At 41.0% G+C, this 12,311-nt stretch overlaps 1 long non-coding RNA gene across 1 annotated transcript in view; it reads right to left on the bottom strand.

Annotated features, from left to right (window-relative positions):
• Positions 1–3,439, bottom strand: part of LOC122779243 — a 22,587-nt gene extending 19,148 nt beyond the window's left edge. Inside the window, exons 1-2 of the long non-coding RNA XR_006361543.1 lie at positions 3,343–3,439; positions 1,675–1,785 (exon numbers count right to left, since the gene is read on the bottom strand). This is a non-coding gene — a long non-coding RNA (uncharacterized LOC122779243). The remainder of the gene's footprint in view (positions 1–1,674; positions 1,786–3,342) is intronic.
• Positions 3,440–12,311: the final 8,872 nt, after the last annotated feature.

Below are 12,311 nucleotides of genomic sequence, written 5' to 3'. Positions count from 1 at the left end.
ATGTTTTTGATGTTGTTCCATTGTTGGCTGTAGTGGTGATGTAACTTTATACATAACTGCACATGGTTTAACTAAGGTCATAGCTGAGAATTAATTTAAGAAAATAACTTATAACTAAATCAATGGTGAATATTTGAATACTGATTTAATTGATCCCAGAGAAACTTATCAGAGAAAACACTTGTGCTCTGGGAATCATTTTATGATATTAAATTAGAATTAGCAAAGAATTGCTCAACAAAATACCGGATGAATGTAAGTTGATTAATCAATTATGAAAATGATAAGTAGACCAAGCTGCAACCTTAAATATGAACACTATATCAAGAAAACAACAAGAATTAAACACATTTTTAAAGAAAGAATTTAAATAAAGAACAAACTCTTTCTGTGCTTAATATCTGAACTCTGTTCAAGCTGCTCCCTGTTGTTGTGGGACTATGGACAAGTGGAGGGGAACTTGGCTTGTAACCGTAGGGTTACTGGTTTGAATTCTGGGTCAGGTGAGGTCTGAGGTGCCCCAGAGTAACTGGTAAGTAATCAGGACGGGTGGAATGCTGACGTAAAATTCATTATCACTAATTGGTGTGTGTATGGCTACAGGGCGGTGAAGTGGTTAGAGCTGTCGCCTTGCAGCAGAAACACCCAGGTTTCGCGATCCAGTCTGAACGAGGTATGTAGTTTGCATGTTCTCTCCTGCGATGGCCTGGCAACCAAGGTTATTTTAGTTAATGAAAACTATAATTGAAAAAGACATTTTCATTAACTGAAATAAATTTATATAATATTATATATAATAAATATTTACTAAATTAAAACTCACTAAAATTGTAGCGTAAATGTGCTTAGTTTTTGTCTTTGCAAGTCAATTTCATACATAAGCCTTTTGGGTTCATGCGGTGTATTTGTTTTTTCTCTGCTGGCAATTTTAAAAGGTTTTATTTTCATTCATGACATCATAAACATAGCATTCATTATGGAGTGAATTGGTTCATCTAAGTGAATCAAACCTTTATTCTAGGGGTTTATTGTTTTTTTTTTTATTTTACTCATTTTTTTCCTCAGATTAAGAGACCGACAATGTGGTATGTCTCATTAGGGTTATTTATGATAATTTATGTTGTCATGTTCATGTGTGTCTTTAGTCAGTTGGCAATTTGATTTTTACCTTTCACACTAACTACATCCAACCTCAGCAGTATATGATGCACATGTTTTACTTCAGGCTAATGTCTTGTAGACTGTTATATTTGATTCAGGGATAGTTGTCCATTTGTCCTCATACATTTTTAAAATGGCATCTTTTGTTGCGTTTTTATGACACAATATTTATTATGACCTTTTTGCATCTTGCGTAACACTCCATATTACAAAAATAAAAACTAGCAAAGCTGTTCTAAAAACTAATCAGAAATGACTAATTTTAAAAACAAAAAGTCAAAACTAAATAAAAACTAAAACTAATGAAAAATCCCAAACTATTATACCCTTGCCGGCGACTGTACCCCGCCTTTTTCCCTATGTTGGCTTGGATTGGCACCAGCGCCCTGTGATAATAGTGGTAGACGATGAATGAATGAATGAATGAATGAATGTGTGTGCAAATCTAAGAGATTCCTCTGGAGATTCTTTTATTCTGATGGAGTGAGCTGTTGAGGCTCGAGCAGAACTCACATTTCACGTTCGTTCTGTCAAACACGCTGGAGCCGTCTTCGCTGGAAATGGTTCCGTGGTTCACAGGAATTGATGTTTTACTTTTCCCAGTCACAGCTGCAACAGCAGTTTCTGTAGAAAAAAACAAAACATAAGAGGAAGTGTGTAGTTAGCATGAGCAATAATAATAACCACAGCTCACAGGACGGAGAGAAAAGAGCAGCACCTGCAGAAATCCATTTCTCGCTCGCTTGGACACGGTCAGTGAGCGGAGATGGAAGTGTGCACGCCTAACATCACATCCCTGACACATGTGTCCACTGCCACATAAATTCATCTCAACACATAAGGTGTGTTCTCACACGGACGACTTTAGCAACTGCAGCGTGCAAAAACTTAAATAATTGGCTTTCGGTCTTCTCGTGACTTTTCATCAGTTACATAACTTATTAGTTCGAAAGGTGTTGGTCTTCGCGAGCCAGAACAAACAGAGCTGACATTTAAAGATGATTTGTTTAGCTTGGGCTAATCAGAGGAAAGGGTCACATGGCGGCGATCCTTCATTCACCACACACCGACACACTCAGACTATAAGCATGTGCCACAGGGCCGAGTCCAGCAGCAGGTGTTTAACAACATCAGACAGCAAGCTCAAACATTTCACTGAGCTTTCATCCTGCATTGTTCTTCATCCGTGTGTTTGTGTTTTCTTTGTGTTGCCAAACTGGCAAATCAAAAATCCACCCAATTCAACATGGTGTGTGTCTGTGTTTCGAAATCCCAGTTTCACCAGTTCATTTCAGTTTAGTTTGGTGTTTTATACAATTATTTGCATTTCAACCATCAAAACTTGTAAAATAACATTCACATCTTACTTGTTGGCACTTTTATGTGGAGGTATCTGTCACAGTGGTCCGGCACTTCAGACCCAGTATTAACATCTGTCCTGAGTGATGTGATCGCATATGGACAACGCTGAGTAAAACTGTTTACACCTGGCATTAACATGTGTCCTGGATGTGTCTCCTGTGACCACATGAGATAAGATCTGGTTTCCCCACATCCTTTATTCAAATACACACGTCACAACTGTTTGCAAGAACAAAATTATGTTTTTTACAAGTTTGATTGTATCGTGTGTGCGTGACACAGAGAGAGCAGACAAATCAAACCTCTACCCACCCACCATGTGCTGATCAGTGTTGAAAGTGCGGCAGCAAATAAATAAAGGTATGAGAACTGCGGATCAGAAGACATCAGTTGAGGAGGCTGTCTCTCTGTATCCATGCCACTCAGGAATGTGGTCACATGCGTCCTCAAACCACCTCCGATTGTGCTTTCTGTGATCAGAACTAAGAAAGCACTCCGACCTGAACTGAGCTCCGTCTTATGTCTAATGTTCTACAATATGAGGTGCATGTAGAGTCTGGGAAAAACAGAGGAGGAGGCCTCCCTGGTCAGGGGAGACCACTAGAATTTAGGCTACATAAACTGTGGGAGTTTTTACAAAGAGACTTTACTGGTCTCTTGTGGACGAATATCACAGATGCTTGAAACCAGTACGAACCGAAATCGTAAAATATGAGTAAGCGGTTTCCCATCACAGCAAAATCAAAACTTTGCAAGTTGTACTTGGTCGCTCGGCTGACACTTGTGGACATTCTCTCAGACAGCGAGTGTGACTCTTACCCCCAGAGCTATTTGTGTGACTTGATCCTCCTGATGGATGAAGCAGGATGTTGCGGTGCTGTAGTGGTCTGATGCGTGATCCAGTGTCTCTGTGGGAGATCTGCTGCCCGAGGCTCGGCGTGTCACCAAACTGCACAGAGATACAAGCACTTAGAGTATCCATCCATTGTGTACATGCTTCATCCTCCATATGAGGATGCGAACCTACAACCTTCTTGCTGTGAGTAAGCCAGCCGTGTGTGTGTGTGTGTGGACTCACACTCTGTGAGTATTATGAGCTAATTAACAGGTCCTAATTGTACACTATAAATGAAGTGTCATAAATCACACCTCAGTGAGAATGTTGGTCCGTGTCAGTCAGAGTGGCAGAGGCTTAGAATGGACTCCAAATGTGTGTGACGGTAGTTCTTAACAATACTGCATTATAATTCCTGATGGGGAAACTGTTTTTTTCTCTGAATTAAAACCTACCTAGCTTTAAAGTATGGTATCTTTATCTTCATTTATTACACAGTTTTAACTGTGTAATACACGGTCCCTGTTATGTGATTTTAAAAGTGCATACAATTGGATGAATTCATTGGATGAATCCAGGTCCTTGGCCAGCATGTAGTCTTTTCTTTTTCATTTCTCCATCATAAAAAGCAGAAAAAAAGACAAAGATATTTAGACACTCTATATAGCACATTCTTATAGCCTCCGTTTTAATATAGTAATGGAAAAAAGCAGCCTAAATGCTCTGTATTCTAAGGGAATAATCATTCTTCTTTATCCTGTACAAATCATAATTTGTATGCATGTAAGCTTCAACTTTCTGATTTATTTTATTTAAGAGAGATTCATGCTATGGAGTAAAAAAATAAATAAATGTGTCTCTTTTTATTTATGTTAGCTCAGCAAGAGAACAATTTACTTTATAAATGTTTTGGAAAAGACAAGGCTGAACCATCCTCAGGTAACGGCTAATATCCTGAAGGAACATCGAATTTTCTCTGGTATTTTCTCTGATTTGTCAAGTACAAGAGAAAAATAGCCTCTTTTTTTCTTCCAGCTGTCCCTGGTCTTTATCCCTATTTGTTACTTTGCTTTGTTACAGATGAACTGTTAATTCATGTTCCATGTGGAGTCGTGTTCTAAGGAACCTGATCGGGAGACTCCCCGTCCGTGCATGCACTGATGAAGACCTTTGGCCATTGCAGGACTTGGGTTTCAGGTCAGACTGTGGACGCATGCTGCCAGGAGGTGAATGGCAACCCACCCTCCTGCAGAGACATGAGGTCAGAGGCCAGCTACATCAATACAGCCTTCCTAACCTCCCTTCTTGACCTCTGGAGCACCTCGTGTCTCCTCCGTACCTTGGCTGTCAGTGTCACGTGACTCAACAAAGCCGCAAATTGTTACAGGTGTCATTCACAGGGAGATAAAGAGACGACCAGACACGTGGACATCACCACAGTTTGCAACTTTGCTCACTCTCAGTCAACATGTAAGACTGACACCCAGTCTTATTTGTGCAGTTCGGCGGTTGTTCAGTTTCATTCCTGTGTGAGACGGCACGCTCATGACTCTTCCAGGGATGACACACTCTGCCAATCAGTCACATTTCAGTCACTGGCTGAGCCGATATGCCAAAAAAGCACCAAGTACCAGATAGTTCAGTCGGAAGAAGCCGGTACGGAATGAGACCACAGTGAGCAAAACATGGCAAAATCCAGGACAGTATATTGACAGTAAGACTCGGAATAGCGTTTGACATGTTTACGACTAACTGCTAGCTGAACTAAATACCGCCCAAGGCTAACAAACTTACTGTAAAGGGGGCATTATTGAGGAGGCGGACAGACTTCATTAAATAAATCGATTCTCTACTCGACGCTGCCTGTCTGGACTAGACCTGAACCCGACACATATCCTAGATTTTTAGTTGTAGAGTAAGACGAAGTGCACTGACAAGTGGGTGCAGCTGCTATTTATGGTTACAGCAAGTGACAAAAGTTACTGTTGCATCGAGGAGGAAGCCACACACCTTATGAGTTATCACCGGCCTTAATGAGTATAATAAAATTTTATGCTCACCATCAACCACGATCGATTCTCCTTCATTAACTCCTGTTGAAGTGTAACCGCTGATAAAATTGCACATAATCCAACCATTGTGGTTTGTTTTGAACTGTTAGCTGTGTGTTGCATTGAGTGTTAGTTAGTTAGTTTCTATTATTACTTATTGATTACAGTTTTAAACACGACACCAATTAAATTCAACCTATCTTACTCAATGTTTTACTAAAAGACCTTGAAATTACTGAAGCGACCAAACTGGATTCAAGCCCGACAATTATTTCTGATTTTTTTCAAACCTAGTCTAACCCTCAGGTCCTGACAGGCTCAGGTCAAGTATCCATGCTGTTGTGCTTTTAAACTGGGACAAGGACAGTAGTCCATTTAAAGCTGAGGTCTCAAACCTGAGGCCTGTAGGCCACTTGCAGCCCCCCACTCAATTTCATGCGGTCCTCCATTTATGCCACTTTTTTATTTACAGATTCATTTTGTACCATTAATATATTTTATTATTACTAAACTAATTATCATTCCATATCAAAAACACTTTTATTTTGAAATTCTATGAAATATCATCACAAATATCATTATTGCTATATATTATGTTGTTTTTTTTCACTTCATCAGCCTCTCCTGACCAAACTAGACACTCAGAGATCCCTGAATAGTTTAATCAAGCTACAACCATAGCTCGACTCAACTCGGCATGGAAACGTACTGGCTGGCTGTGACCCTCGGCAGTAGTTGTCAAGGTTTGGGCCAACTCTTTCTTTGAAGCCTCGGGGGATCAGGCTGTAAATTGGGCTTTACTGCAGGGAAATGGATGGGTCAGGTACCTGCTGTGGCCTGTCGTTAGCCCCAAGGCACTCTTATCAGCTTAGACTCAATCTGGTCTCTCAACTACTGTGGATTACATTTGCAGCCACTCCTGTCTGCCTGTGTGCCCCCATGCTGCTGCTAAATATCCCCTGCCGTTCACAGGCAGAGTCCAGAGAGGCATCTTCACAATAGGTTCCAATGAAGCCAAGTGAGAGAGCGGCATGGGATTATCTGGCCAAATTCAGTAGTTGTTTGTAAGCTCTCAGTGAGACATACCTCCGTGAAGTGTTATTCATTCTGCGACTTTACAGGAAACAGATTAACTGCAATGATTGGGGCTTTGATTTGATGTTCTGTGAAAGTGGAGCAAAGCAAAGCACTCCAACTGCTTTCATTGTCTCCTTTGAAGATGACTTATACAGGGGCTCATTGGAATGAGTAACACATATTGTTGGAAAATAAATACACTGCCTCATGCGGAGCTGAAAAGTCTGCTAACATGCCCACGCTCTCCCATCTGGAGTCGTATTTCATAATGTTCACAAAGCAGTTTCTGATGCGTATCTGTCTCTAAACAGAAACGTTAAAAACAAAGATTATAAAGTGCTAAATCAGAATGAAGCTATAAAGTGTGGGAAAGTGAAAAAGGCTCAAACAAAACAATGAAGACAACAAAAACAACTCATGTCCTGGAAGATGTCAGTAAGCTTACTGAATTCACTTACTATCCCACTATTTTCGGTTGGTTGGTTCAGCGGTTGGCTGATTTGTCCCACAATGCAATGCGCAACAGAAATGGAGGGGCTGCTCACAGCTGGAAAACATTTAAACAAACTGTGGACAAAGAGGAGACAGCTCCACTAACATCTCTGTGCTTTCCCTTTGGTAGGTTTCCAAATATGAAATTGTTAGCATTACAAAAATGTAGACTTTAAAGATTATTACATACTATGACAGGTTTGGAGATTAACCCAAAATGGCAGAGAGCACATGGCGAACACACAGATTTTCTGCGGCCTTGAATGTGACATTTCTGCACACAACATTTGGCTCTGACATCTTCTTCTTCTTGGCCTAAACCTGTGACTGTTTCTAATCTCTAGAGTGAAGACCCTAACAATGAAGACATACACAGTCTAATAAAAGCTTGAAAGAAGCTGTGGGTGATACTGCAATGTCAGCTCTTTGAAGAACAGAGAATCAAATTATAAACTGTGATCAAATGTTTGCCTTTGCAGACGTTCATCTGCTCCAGCGAGGTGTCAGTGTTCAGTCCAGTCTCATGAATCAAAGACAATATAAATGCATGCAATTGTTAAGGTAAAGGGTTTTATCTGTTCCACTTCCTTTAGTCCTGGACTAGACATTTCACACATGCGTTCAATTGGATTTAATTAAATTTCTGTTGTGCCAAATCACACAACCTAGTTGCCAGGATCATGTGTTGCCACGATGTTTCCTCAAACCTCAGATACACGTGACCTCACCACTCTAAACCAAAATGTTGTTGCTTTTTTTTCCCTGCATGTTTTCTATCTTCAGATATTGTTTAAAGTGCTTGTGACGCTTTTGGCAGAAAAAAGGCAAAAATAAGGAAACGATGGTAATGATAACCACGTCCTGGTTATGAATGTGTTTACGATTATGTAAAGTGGGTGACCTGTTCAAGCACAAACATCACCTCACTGGAGTGAGGAAACAGTCATGGTTTGTTTTTCCTTGTGTCACAGCATTTAATACACCAGCATGTCCTCATGTGTCCTCATAATGACCATTATGAGGACATGTCACACACAGTGTGTGACCTCAGGATCTCCACGCACACACACGTGTTCGGTCTCAAACTAGAACAGACGTCATCACAACGTACGTTATCCTGAGGCAAAAGGTTATTATAGCAATAGTATATTGACAGAGCACTCATCTCATCTTCATCTTAACCAACTGTCCCTGTTATCTGTTTATTTACGTCTTCTATGTGCTGTTAAATTCCAGACAATGCTCATTGTCTTTTCTCTGGCCGACTAAACAGCATGTCAAGAGTGAACGGTGCTCACTCCTCTGCTAATGGTCACCAGAGCGGAGCTGCTGTGTTCTTTGTCTGCACGTCATCCATCTTAACTTTACCTTGCCAAAGCATCCACGACAGCGATTTCGCCACTAGACCATCGACATTTGACTCAATATCAGAGAGTATGGCTCAAAGAACTCAGGGACTCTAAGTAATAAAGGAGTAAGACATACTGTAATTATTAAATAATTAAGAGAAAAATGTCCATCTTTGTTTTGATACGTTTTGTCTGTGCAGCTTATTAGTTATATACGTAAAAAACAAAAAAGGCATCTCCAGAGACATTGTATTAGATTTTTGAAGGAATAATGATGCATGAATAGAACTTGTAGCTCAGCTTCACAATGAAAACAATCTTGTCTTCATTTACTGTCAATTAAGCTGCCAGCTCTACTCAACATTAGTCCAAAAACGTATGCACGAGCTGTCAGGCTACTGATGGATCACTGTTTAAACAAGGGCTTCCATAATTAGCCTGAGCCAACCCACAAAAGGACTGTGCTGTAACACACTTCACACTCAGCTGAAACACAGTTAATCTCATTTGGGTAGAGTTTGCATCCTGTAAACAGCTGCCAATCAAATGTGCAACATAAGGTACTTGAGGTAGTTTGTTCTAAACATTTTCAGCTCATCTCACACTGAACATAAACGGAAAAACAAGAACCCCGGCACCGGCTATTTGATTTCACATAAATGTGGACATCATTTAAGCAAATTAGTGGTTCAGCCTACTTCAAACAAGAGGCTGTATTCCTTTCCCCATCACGGGCTGATCAGATCATTGATCAGGAACAGATCATTTAGGACAGAGGTAATAATCACAGGGTCATTGAGAAATCAGCTCGTTTTCTGTGTTTACACGGTGAAACACGACAGGACTGACAAAGCCAAAAGTTAATTCAGAGGAAATAGATAAAATAATATGAAGTTGCACTGAACTCCAGAGAGGAGAGTCTTAGCTTCCGAGGACTTTTAGTTAGGAATTTATTAGTTAAAGTGAGAACACAGCGAGAGAAACTCGCCCTGCTGTCCTGGTTCATGTATGCTCAACCCAGCAGACGTGGGTCAAAATATTGATTTGATGATGTATCGTCATCCTTCCTCGAGCAATATGATAATCGATACCTCAGGGCAAATATCGATATTCAAATTAACAAATGAAGGCCCTTTGAGTTTCACTCGCCGTGCATCATTACTTCATGCCTCCTCATGGTGACGCTGTTCAAATGAATGAGGGAAGCTTGGGTGGAGTTTACAGTGGGATACTGGTGGAGAAAGCTATGTTAAAAGATGCCCCATCCACGTTCAATATATAGACTTTATGCACTGTTCTCTATGTTGTGAATAAATAGAAAAATCCTGCACTTTGTTTTCTTCAGTTGGGACAAATATCGTGATGTATCGCTGTATGATTGTCTTGCAATATATTGACTATCACAGAATCATGTATTGTGATATTATTGGTATCGTGGACCATGTATCATGAGGTACCCTGTGATTACCACCTCTAACAACCCAGGAGTCACCTCCTCATCTGGATCCTTCTGTTGTGAACCCTTGTCATTGCTATGATCATCATAAATAAATGGCACATTTTGGACAATATCCAGATCCAAATCTCTTTATGTCTGAAAACAGCTTAACACTGTCTTTAGGTGTGTTTCAGAAGTTGTCTTTTACGAGTGAGCAACCTCTTGATTTCCAAACCAGTCACCAGGAACAAAACATGTTGCCATTGTAGATTTTTGCAAACCCCAGAAAACACCAAATTAACAGCAACAATACAGGGTTTGGTTCTCAAAAAAAGGCAGTTTGGAGAGGCTTAAGTACCGGAATCACTGAGTTGGAGGCAGAGTTAAGCACTTACAGAAAATGGTCGAGAAACACGTGGAAGAACGTCGGAAAGCTCACAGGTACAGCAAGAAGATCTGGCAGAGTGGAGAGTAAATACTGTGAGATGAGGGATAATGAGGAACAGGTGGAACTAATTGGGGAGTGGCATGCGATCACTGTTGCAGGAGTGGGAATGGAAGTGAAACAGTCTGAACACAGGTGACGGTAACTGACAAATGGGTAACAAAAGGGAAATAAAACCAACTGAAATCAGAACTTAATTTGTTCATTTTAATTCATAAATTGTTATTTCTGTTGATAATAACACACTTTGCTGTGAAGCTAAATCTTTCAAATATTACATGGAGCCTAGCTTTAATAACTACATGCATGTGCGGAAAGACGATGAAGTGGACTGATTATTATTCTGTGCTGAATTTTTGTATCCCACATGAAAACAATAATATAGATGTGAATTATTGATCCTAGTGTCGTGATTTAAGGTTTGAGTGTGGACATCAGAGGATTTTCAGATTTCAAAGTGATCCCTGGCACTCTTAAGTTTGGGAATGGCTGATCTGGGACAAGATGAAAGCACATGATTTAGATCACAGCACACGTATAACAATGGGATACTTGGACTCTATTTGCTATGGTCACACTGATGAAACTGGGTCCATCGTTAAAACGTCTCTCTGAAGGGTCTATAATAAATATACATCCATCCATTGTCTACTGCTTTATCCTCCACATGAGGGTGTCTGGGCAGCTGGTGTCAATCCCAGCTGACATAAGGTAAAAGGCAGCGTATACCCTTCAGTCCATCACAAGGCCACACAGAGACAAACAACCATTCACTCTCACATTCACACCTATGGTGTATTTCCACCAGCTCTACTCGCCTCGCCTCGCCTCGGCACGGCACAGTTTAGGTTGCATCTGCAAAAAAGTACCTACTCAATGTAGGCGGAGTCATCACTGCACGGCTGCTGGTAGTTGTTGGAGATTAACCCACGTTTTTTAGGATTGTTAAGTAGTTTTAACTAATGCACAGTTCGGGACTGTTCGGCTTCATTTGTGTGTGGGATGTCTCTTCCTGTGACTGCACTCCTCTGGCCAGTCAGTCTGACCAATCATTGCATAGCACCTACTCAGCACGCTTTTGGAACCTCGCCGGAGCAGGTACTAGAAACAGTACCGGGTACCAGGTACTATGCTAGTGGAAACACTACTTAAACCATGCCGTGGCGTGGCAAGGCGAGTAGAGCCGTTGGAAATACGCCACTACAGTCAGTGTAGAGTGACCAATTAACCTCTGCATGTGGGAAGCCAGAGAACCTGAAGTCCATGCAAAAAAAGGCTCTTGTTCCAACCGCGTCACAAACCCGAACAATATTGTCCTGCTAATATCTTTTCATTACAAGTCACCTTTTCTCTCTAAGCACCTGAACTAAAAATAGTTTTACTAGTTTTACTCCACTTTAACAAACCTTGACCTGTACACACAGTGAGTTCCACTATCAGCGGTACAAGGATAACATTGTGCAGGTGCTTCATCTTCTCTCTACCTAAGCATGAATCATCTCACCACACACACATGCAACCAGACATATGACTGAGCCATGAGGCTCCTCCACTAAATGCCACCACTGTGCTCTGTCAGAGGAAGGTCTGAGGCAGTGTGGCTTAAGCCTTGAAATAAAAGTCAACTTTTTCTCCACCGACCCGCCGCTGAAACCATGACTCCTTTTTTTGCATGCTGTATAAATGTTTTGACACAGGGAGGCCGACAGGCTTTCCCTCGTCTCACGCTTGTTACGCCTGTAATCGTCCAGCACTAAATATGTATAATGATGAGCACCTTGAGGCAAAAGGGATGAAATTATTTGTTTGTTTGACTGCAAGCTCTTAATGTGCAGCGGAAAGCCGTGTCACGGCTCAGGGGCGATTGAAACGGAGGTTGGAGATTGAAAATATACTGACCTTGTGTTTGACTTGTGGCAACCATAAGCAGGCCTGAACTAAATCAACAAATGGATAGGTGGGTTTATTTGCATCTCACTGTGTAGTGCTGCTATATGGATGCATTGACCTCGCAGTCATCTCAATCATTTTTTGGGGAAATAACTGAAGGCTCAGTTGGGAGAGCTGGACAGAGTTAGGAGGCGATTTGTCCTGGTGAAAT

This window comes from Solea senegalensis, linkage group LG13, assembly GCF_019176455.1.
Source record: "Solea senegalensis isolate Sse05_10M linkage group LG13, IFAPA_SoseM_1, whole genome shotgun sequence".
Lineage (NCBI taxonomy): Eukaryota > Metazoa > Chordata > Actinopteri > Pleuronectiformes > Soleidae > Solea > Solea senegalensis.
This window is presented reverse-complemented; position numbering and strand designations above follow the sequence as displayed.